Source organism: Lygodium microphyllum, chromosome 21, assembly GCF_053477565.2.
Source record: "Lygodium microphyllum isolate KBCC chromosome 21, Lygodium_microphyllum_v1.1.10, whole genome shotgun sequence".
In the NCBI taxonomy this organism is placed as follows: domain Eukaryota; kingdom Viridiplantae; phylum Streptophyta; class Polypodiopsida; order Schizaeales; family Lygodiaceae; genus Lygodium; species Lygodium microphyllum.
The window spans coordinates 11,098,599-11,108,500 of record NC_141155.1 but is presented as its reverse complement, the minus strand read 5'-3'; the positions used below and the strand labels follow the sequence as shown (position 1 = coordinate 11,108,500).

The following is a 9,902-nucleotide window of genomic DNA, read 5'->3' as shown; positions in this document are numbered from 1 at the left end:
GGCATAGTCTTTAATGAAGACTCTACCTGAGGGGTCCACTAGGGTTTACCATATGGTACCATGTGAGTGTAAGGGAGGGGGTTATTTAAGGAAAGGAAGATACATTTTATCAGGTAAGGTCCCATAAATAGGGGGTAGATAAGGGGTATTTTCATATATTTTTTGCACACAGGTGATGTATCCTTATTACTAGTAGTGAATCCCCCGTGAGACTTTATACCAACGTGTTAGCCCTAGAAAGCTTCGCACTTGACCATTGTTTGGGGTGACCAATCTTGTACATCTTGGACCTTGGCAGGATCCATGGAAATGCCATCTGCCAATAGTATGAATCCTAAATATTCAATTTGCTTCTTGAAGAAGGCATATTTCTTATTTTTAGCATACATTTTGTGGGCTCTCATTGTTTCAAGAACTACTCATAGGCTATGGTCCATGGTCTTCGTCATTCTTGGAATATAATAAGATATCATCAAAGAGGACGATGATAAAGTCGTCAAGGTGGGGTCTGAAGATATCTTGCATCAACCTCTTGAAGGTGGCAGGAGCGTTTGTTAATAGAAATGACATCACAATAAACTCATAATGACTATATCTTATGTTAAAAGCAGTTTTAGGGACATCTTCCTCCCTAATTCTCATTTGATAGTAGCTTGATCTGAGATCGATCTTTGAAAAGACCTTTGCTCCTTGGAGTTGATCAACCTCTATTTTTTTTCAATGTCACTTAGTTTAGTCCACGGTAATCGATACAAAGGTGAAGTGTTTCGTCTTTGTTTTTCTGAAATAGTATCGGGGCTCCCCCTAATAGTTGCTTGAGTTGTTCTTTTAGCTTAATGGCTTCAAGAATTGACATTCGATAGGTCCGTTTCTGGGGAAAGCGCCTTGAATGAGTTGAATTTCACAATCTACTTCCCTTGCTAGTGGAAGCACTGTTAGGTCTTCTGGAAAAACATCTGCATATTCTTTTAGCCAAGATGGTTGATCCTTGGCTTCAGTATCTTGCTCAACCTTGATAAGTTTAATTAGATAGACATTGATAGGCCCTGAGGTTCATAATTTGAAAGCTCATTTTGGAAGAATTTCCACTCAAGCTAAATTCTACCTTGCTAGTTTGTTGTGTTGATAGAACTTCTTTGCCATTTGCTAACTCCACAAGCAAAGTAGGTGCAAGAGTAGTGTTTATGCCTAGTCTTTTTGCATATTTTGGTGATACAAAAGAGTGGGTACTTCCACGATTGATTAAAATTTGAAAGGGTTTACCTTGATAATTTTTTGGTGTTTGAATTACTGAGAATTGACGTTTTGGACCCTTCTCATTGAGAGTGGCGTGTACTCTGGCTCTTTCCATATCGGATTCCATTGTGGGATATTTATCACTACTAACCTCCTTTAGGTTTATTCAAGCAACCTTTCCTTGGGCATCTTGGCTTTGCCTACGAAATTGACCTTGGCCAAGCTTTGGGCATTGCCTCTTGAAATGTCATGGTTCCTTACAATAGAAGCACCTTGGAGTCTCATTTCTCTTTCATGTGGGTACAAAGTTTACCATTTCATTTGATTTGGATTTCTTCATCCTATTTGGGTGGTATTGCCCTTGGGCTCTTTTTGCATAACCTTGGAAATTGCCCTTATTTTGACTGTTTTTGTTTCAAATTTTTGCATTTGTTGTTCAATCTCTTGAACTATTGGAGCTACTTGAATTAATGCATCACGTAAATCTGATGGTCTCATTGATTCAAGGTGCATATTCAGGGGCAGATTTAGACCATTGCAAAATTTGGATACTTGCTATGAAACATCCATTATAGGTGTATATTTTAGAAGTGTTACAAATTTGAAGTAGTAAACTTCTAGGCTTAGGCTTAACTATTTTAGGTTAAAGAACTCATTCTTCTTCTAGGTTTGATATGTGGGCATAATATATCTCTCATGCACAACGTTCTTAATCTTGTTCCAAATGATAGTTCTTTCCAACATTCTTTGGTCATTGCACCATAGTTTCCACCAAAGACAGGCATCTCTTGTGAGTTTTAGGTTGGTGACCATGGCTTGATTTGATGGTGTAGCCCTTGCAGCAGTGAAATAGTCTTCCTTAGATTCTATCCATGTTTTTTTTTCAGTTGGAATGTCACTTCCTTTACTATCAAACTCCGGTGGCTTGTATTGCTTGAGAAAAAATTTCTTCTCTTGAACTTCTATAATATTGAGATTTGAGGTGTCGTTATGGGGAATTATGCAATTTTTATGATCAATTTTCTCTTCAATCATATTTAGAAAAAAGATGTTTACTTGCTTAATCTACCTCATTAATTTAGGAAGGAAATTATGTACTACTTGGCCTTTTGATAATGATCAAGATTTACACTTCAAAAGAGAGTTTTGATTTTTAATCAGAAAAAATTTCATCAAAATGATAATATCTTCCTACTATTCTTAATTATCAAGACGACAAACAGGTGGACAAAAATAATTCTTACGTCAATAGGAAGGGAATACATTATTCGAGTAGTTTTCAGGAGCTCATATTATTCTTGGAAAATCTTTTTCTACCACAATCTAGGCATGGCATTGCGATACATCCATTGCATAGTAATTAGGATTTTGGAAATGGATATCCAGAAATCTATATTTTAAAGGAAGATAAGATAATCCATCTTTCTTATAGTTGCAGCAACGGGAGTGTCCTACAACCATGACTCAATTAGTTGGTATAACCCTTGTAATCTCCTCATAGAGGAATTGGTTTAATTTGACTTGTTGTCCTCTAGTGAACATGTTTGAGTTTACCCTGACATCATGGAAGAGATAAATCTTAGTAACCTTAAGGGTTTCCATCCACCTTAGCCTCTTTAAATTATCTTGGAGGTAAGCAAGATAGTTTGCATCAATGTAACAATACCTTCCGCTTAACATCCATCATCGTTCGTAATACAAGGGTGAAGGATTGTATATTTGATCTAATATTTGCATGATATGGTTTCTCTAGCTGAAACTAGAGGAGCGCATTGTTGACATAAACATAACTTGGAAAATCAAGAATTGTTCCCAAGGTTTGTCTCTCTGCCAAAAATCAAGAACATATATTAACAAGAGAAGATTTTCACTACTTAAGGGAAATATATTTTATGTTGTAACTATGACTACTTTTATTTACTTGCGTCATGTTCTATATCAATGTGCACTCTGATACCAATTATAACGTGCCAGCCCGAGTTGCTTCCGTGGATGGTACGTTCTTAGTAGCCCATCAAGAGATGTCCTAGAAAACGCCGTTTAGGATTTGATGAACACCCTCGGAGTTTGCTAACTAGGCTCGCTTGAGTCCACCTCACAGTGGAAGTTATGGCCATTTCCATGAGGATCGATCTGAGTCTTTTTGGTCAAATCAACTACTAATAGTTGATTAGTGTCGGCAGCTTGAATATCCACCCCTTATAAAATTTGCTACCTAAAATGGTCTTACATTGTGCTAGGTTTAAAGCCAATGGGAGACGAAGGCAAGTGCATCACTCTAATCCCTTCTGCCCATGGTTCTAAAGTGATGTAAGTCAGGCTTTTTGATCTCTAATGGTCTATAAAAAAATGTAATTTTTATTCCTTCTTAGGAAAGCTCTCGGCTTACCGAGACCACCCAACTAGGTCTAGATCCCCATTCTCCTGCTTTCCTCCTCAAGAGAGTATTTTTAATTACCTAATTATCTATCATCTTAGGTTCAACATATAAAAATAGCTTCTTTGAATTCTCTCCTGATACAAATTCATTACATGCCTTTAATTCACGATACAAAAATAGAGTAATCCCTTCTCAATAGTTCCTTTAAGAAAAATAACTTTTTACAATGTTTTTTGTGTTGAGATTCAAGCTCATAGGCCTACCCTAGTTGAATAAAGTTAAGTCATACTGACTTAACCATGGTTAGTATTAGGTCACTTTGTTTTGTATGTGTGTAGTACATACAATTGACTTTGGAGACTGTGTGTATTGATGAAATGGAATGAACTGACAGGGAGCATGTCTGCTACCCTTTGAGCCTGAGCCTGTGTCATGGTCCACGTCTCTCTCTCAGAATCTTAATATGGTATCAGAGTGAGAGAGACTAGAGTTCTCTCTTTTTCCCTTTTGTTGATGAACCTTTCCCTTCCTGTTCTTGGTCAAGAGCTCTTACAGCAAAGCGCGTGCAGAGAGAAGACCCCCTATTGTTTTCGAGATGTTGACGTGGACGAAGTGTAATTTGTTGATGGGACGAGTCATCCCAATATCATAGTTTTTGAGAAATTGAATAGTTCAGAGTAGTCACCACATCACCAGTCAATGGGTGTGTTGTGGCATTGTCTTGCAAGCACATGGCAGCTACATCAATGGCTTGATAAAGCCCCCACATAGGATGTCGACCCTGCGCTGAGGGGTCTACGATCTGAGAAGAAGGAAAACACAGTTTTACAACATGGTTTATGTATGAGAAACTTGTTTCTTTGAGAAGAACCTGCTGAAACCGATCGCAGAGGACTCGCCATTGCTTCCCCTGCTTCTCAAGAACCTGGCAAGAGATCGCACAATCAGATCCCTCGGGGAGCACGCTGCTTGAATGCGCTCTTCATCATCTCCATCATCTCCATCATCGTCCTCACATGACATATCGATGGTGTCTTGCTCCAGCTTCTCAGGCAGAGTCTCAGTCTTACCTTGCCTGATCAGTGACGTGCTGTGAGGGGTCTACCATCTGGGCTGTGGTGGTTGCGGATTTGTTGCGTGAGACAGGATTTGGATGTGGCGACGCTGCAGCTATGGATTCTCTTTGGAAGTTGGTGTCATCAATTGATGGATGGTGCATGCCTTATACATGGTAATGGATGGACTTGGGGTCCCATTGTGTTATGGCAAAGCTAAACCTTAGCTTGTTGGTAGGAAGATGACCCTCCTGGCTAGTGGTTGTCAGATGTGGTAGGTTGGAAGGAAGTGGAAGAGGAGTACTATAGGCCACTTGATGCCTGTACGTGTGGGAAAGTCCCTTCGAGAGAACTTTCTTTTCATCAAAAGCTTACAGCAGGAACGAGTGACAACACCCTGAGCAACACAAAAGGTATGGAACGGTAGTATGCTATTTAAAATTCTCTATACTGCCTCTGTGATCTCTAATGCACAATTGTGCAAGTGTTGGAGGTGCCAAAGCACTTGTATATAAATTTTGCCATTAAGGAGATAAACATGAACTTAGCATGGCAACTTGTATACAAGTCCCGCCAGTAAGGAGATAAACATGAACTAGTCTAAGAGAAGGTAAGGCTTGCCTGACAAATGGTCAGAAGGTGTTTCTTGGTCCACTTTCGAGGGTGCCTTTGTCTTCAGTTGTAATTGGACATCGTTAGAACCAGTTTTACCAAGCTTTAAGAGTTGGGATGCATGAATGCTTGAGAGTGGATTTTGTGCATCTTCTGTATTGCCATTCAGAATGCTTTCTGAAGATTAGATCTCCATTTCAGTAGTCTCTGTGACAGCAAAAACAACATACTGTTGCTAACAAATAGATGTCCCAAGCTTGTCAGTGGAGATGGTTCAAATTTGCCATAGTAGATAATACCTGCAGGTGCATTGGCTACAGACTCATTGTTGATGCATGTAAAAGCTTTGTTGGAGACAATTTCTGCAGTAGCAGTGAATGCATGAAGTGAAACTTGAAGAATTGTACTTGATGCTCTCTTATGCACTGGCAGTGACTAATGGCAATCCATTGCTGCTGATGAATGGCATATTTGTGGAGAGTATGATGGTTGAGTAAAGCTCTCATGGATAAGTCAGAAATGCTATGAAAAATATGAATGTATCTGAGCAGTCAGTTGAAGGTGAGTATTTATTTCCTGCATGTATTGGATCTTATGCAATCATCATATCAAATTGGAGTGCAAAGTTGTTGATGCAGTGTAAATGGAAATAAAAGACATGTATTGTTTGAAAATGCAATAGTAGTTATTGCTGCAATTTTATAGTAAAAACTGGTTGCACTACAGGTCACTGAAGTATATTGCCTATTGGAATTTTGAAAAATTGACTGGTTTTGCAAAGCTTAAGGCTTTAAAATGGCAAACACAGGAGAGAAGGATACTATCACTCAGATAGTTGGTGAGAAGCTTGACTACAATAAATTTGTTCTATGGAAATTCAGGATGTCTAATTTCTTAATTGGAAGAGGCTATTGGGACCTAGTTATAGGTCTTGAAGATGAGCCCAAGCTACCGGAGGATAGACCTCCAACATAGGATCAGTTAAAGGCACACATGACTTGGTTGGAAAAGACCAGTAAGGTCTTGCATTGGTTGTCATTATGTGTGTTGGACACAAAGGCTATGCAAATTGCAAACTGTACTTCCCCAAAAGTTGCTTGGGACTTATTGATGAAGAATTATGGGCATGTCACTCATGAGAGAAAGACACAACTAAAGCAAAACTTCAGCCATATATCGAGGAATGGAAGGTTTATTGAAGACTATGTCAGTGAGATTAGATCCATTGCAGAACAACTAGGCTCAATTGGAGCTGAAGTTGACGATGATGATTTGGTGGCTACTACTCTCCATGGATTTGGACAGGAATATAAGCAGTTTGATACTTTCATTTCAGTGCATTAGGAGCAACCTGATTTTGATGAACTTGTGGCACTTCTATTACATGAAGAAGTGAAACTTGGACTTCATACAAGTTTCAGTGGTCTAAAAACAGCAGGGACACTGTCTTCTACTCCAATCAAAGGGGTAGAGGTGGAAGAGGAAGATCAAATTTTAGAGAAAGAGGTGCTGGAAATGCATATGCAGCCCGTGGATAGCAAGCTATTGGATGGAAAAATAGGCAACCTCAAGTAAATAGAGGTGCCTCAAATGCTCGTGGAAGAGGAGGTTATTCACCTAGAGGAAGAGTCACTTGGCAGCAACCTCAAATGACTCATGGACAACAATCAAATGTAAATAAGGATTGCCATTATTGTGGAAAATATGGGCATGTAGCTAAGGATTGCTACAAGAAGCAGAATGATCAGAAAGAAAGAGGGAAGCAACAACATGGTAATTATGCTTCTTCTAGTGGTATGCAGGAGGATGACAGGTTGTTTGCTATGCAACATGTGAAGAAAGGGTTGCCTACACAAGGCAAAGCAGATGATGTATGGTATATAGACTCAGGGGCATCTAACCACATGACTCCTCATGGAGAGTGGTTTGATACATTGGTACAAGATGCTCATGGATATGTTTGCATAGGGGATGATACACATCATGACATTATGCATACAGGTACTGATCCCTTGATGATGCATGGTGACAGGAAAAAGAGTCTGTATGATGTGTTACATGTACCCTCCATAACCAAAAATTTTCTTTCTATAGGACAAATGGCTAAACATAATCTACAAGTTAGATTCAATAGAGATGGTTGCTACATTAAAAAGTATGGTCAAGGATGCAAAATCATTGCTAAAGGCAAAAGAAATGGCAGGATGTTTACATTGGATACGAAAGTTCGAGCATTGAATGCTGCTATGTACTCACATAACAATGCTGCAATAAGGTACATTGAGATATGGCATAAAAGGATAGGTCATCTAAATGTTCAAAAGTTGAAGAATATGCAGCATAAGCAAGTTGTACTTGGACTTCCTAAGTTCAAGCATGCAGAATTGGGACATGTATGTCAGTCTTGTCAATTTGGGAAGCAATCAAGGATTCCATTTATGAGGCATGTAAGCACTACTACTAGACTATTATAGCTTGTATATTTTGATGTATGGGGACCCTCACAGAATGCATCTCTTGGGGGATCACGTTACTATGTGTCATTCATAGATGACTATAGTAGGTACACATGGTTGTATGTGCTGAAGCACAAGAGTGATGTTATGGATGTTTTTAGGATTTTAAGAGACATGTGGAGAAAGAATTGCCTTGCTACATCTCATGCTTGAAATCTGATAGTGGAGGAGAATATATTTCTAAAGACTTTGATCACTTCTTGGTAGCTCATGGGATTAAAAGTCAATTGACATGCAGGTACACACCACAACAAAATGGTGTGGCAGAAAGGAAAAACAAGGTGATCATGAAATTGGCAAGAGCTATGTTGAATGAGAAGAGCCTACCAAATGCATAAATGCATATTGGGCAGAGGCTGTAATAACTGCAGTGTATGTCATGAATCGTACACCAACATCAGGTATACATGAGATGTCTCCTCATGAGAGGCTCTATGGGGTAAAGTCGAACATAAGCCATCTTAAGGCTTTTGGATGCCTGGCATATGTACATGTTCTAGATGAAAACAGAAGGAAGCTTGATCCAAAGGTAGAAAAGGCTATCGTTATTGGGTATGCACAAGATAGGAAAGGGTACAAATGCTACAATCCTACTACTCATGAGACATTGGTATCAAGAGATGCAGTATTTGATGAGCTGAAATCATGGCATGAAAAGAAGATCACCTTGCTGAATGATAATGATGTGTGTAAGGAGACTCATGTGCATGCAGGTACAAATGAAAGTGCAGAAATTTCTGGGCCTTCTAAAGATGCTACTTCATCAGTTAGTCCTTGGACAGGTAGATTGAAGACTTCAGCATCTTTGTCACTGACACGGGTATGTCAGTGAGGGGGAGAAATGTGGATAAAGGCAAAGGCAAACTTGATGAGGTTACAGGGCCACTCAGTAGTGGTTATGATTCACTTGGCACTGATAGCTTGGATAGTGACTTTGGTATTCCATCAATTGTGGCTCATGGTGTGAGACATAGATATGTACCTGTTAGCAGAGTATTTGTCAGCTCATGTGTGAGTCTGAGCTTGATCCGGGCTGGGCATTTTTATTAGGTATTTTAGGTATTTTTTGGTGTGGCATTTTATGCTAGTGGAGCATTTTATGCACCAGTCGGCCAACATTAATGCTGTCCGACCAACATTATTACTCCCCACTTTTTCAGCCTATTTATACTCAGTGCTCCTCCTCAGTCATTATCATCATCTTCACCATCTGCAGACTCTGTGGAGAGAGGAGCCAGAGCCAGTGCGAGTGCCAGTGCCCACACAGCCAGTGACTCATTGTTGTATGCGACTGTCTCGTGTTCAAATATATGGATTCCATTTCCCGTGCATACATCTGAGTTCTCATCTATATTGTGTTCTTTCTTTCTCTTTTTGTCTTGTGCTTCAGCAGTTTATTTCAGCACATGTTTATGCTTCCACCGCTGCTCCACTTCTGACATGGTATCAGAGCTCAAGATTTGTGTTTCTGTTGTGTTTTATTGCTGATTTCAAGACTATTTTCTCATTTTTTGCTCAGGTGGTCTGCTGCTCAATACAGGCGACCTATTTGACCTGCGTTTTTTGCAGTTTTGCCATCGCCTGCTGTCTACGCACCCTCTACTGCCTGTGTTTTTCATCTGCAACTACTGGCGACAGTTTTCTACTTGTTTTCTTGCAGTTTACAGCCTGCGTTTTGCTTATGCAGCATCTCTCGTGGCTAGATGACTGTTAATTTAGGCCGTTTTTGCTGTTTTTGGCAGTTTTTGACTGATTTTTTGACTTTCTGCAGCAGATTTTGTCTTCTATTGATCAGATTTTGGTTTATATTGCATGTGAACTTTCATTTTCTGAAGTCTATGCTTGTCTTTTGGCTGTGTTTCCTCTCTACATTCCATCTCTTCTCTACTTCTCTTCTTATCCTCTCCATATGGCTCCTCCGTGCACTTCCACTAATGATAAGTTACATGGACCTGATTATCTCACATGGAGTACTGTCATGAAAGCTTGGTTTGTGCAGAAGCGGTTATGGTATATCGTCTGTGGCGCAATTCCTTGACCTCTCCGTCCTTTTCCTCTTCCTGAAGACTTTGATGAGAACAACCATGAGGAAGCGGTGCTCAC

At 39.6% G+C, this 9,902-nt stretch overlaps 1 long non-coding RNA gene across 1 annotated transcript; it reads left to right on the top strand.

Moving 5' to 3' along the window:
* The first annotated feature begins 4,307 nt into the window (after positions 1-4,307).
* On the top strand, positions 4,308-9,022 carry LOC148017740 (uncharacterized). The gene is made up of 3 exons (XR_015687772.1): positions 4,308-5,084; positions 5,716-5,844; positions 6,010-9,022. It is a non-coding gene; the product is annotated as an uncharacterized LOC148017740 (long non-coding RNA).
* Positions 9,023-9,902: the final 880 nt, after the last annotated feature.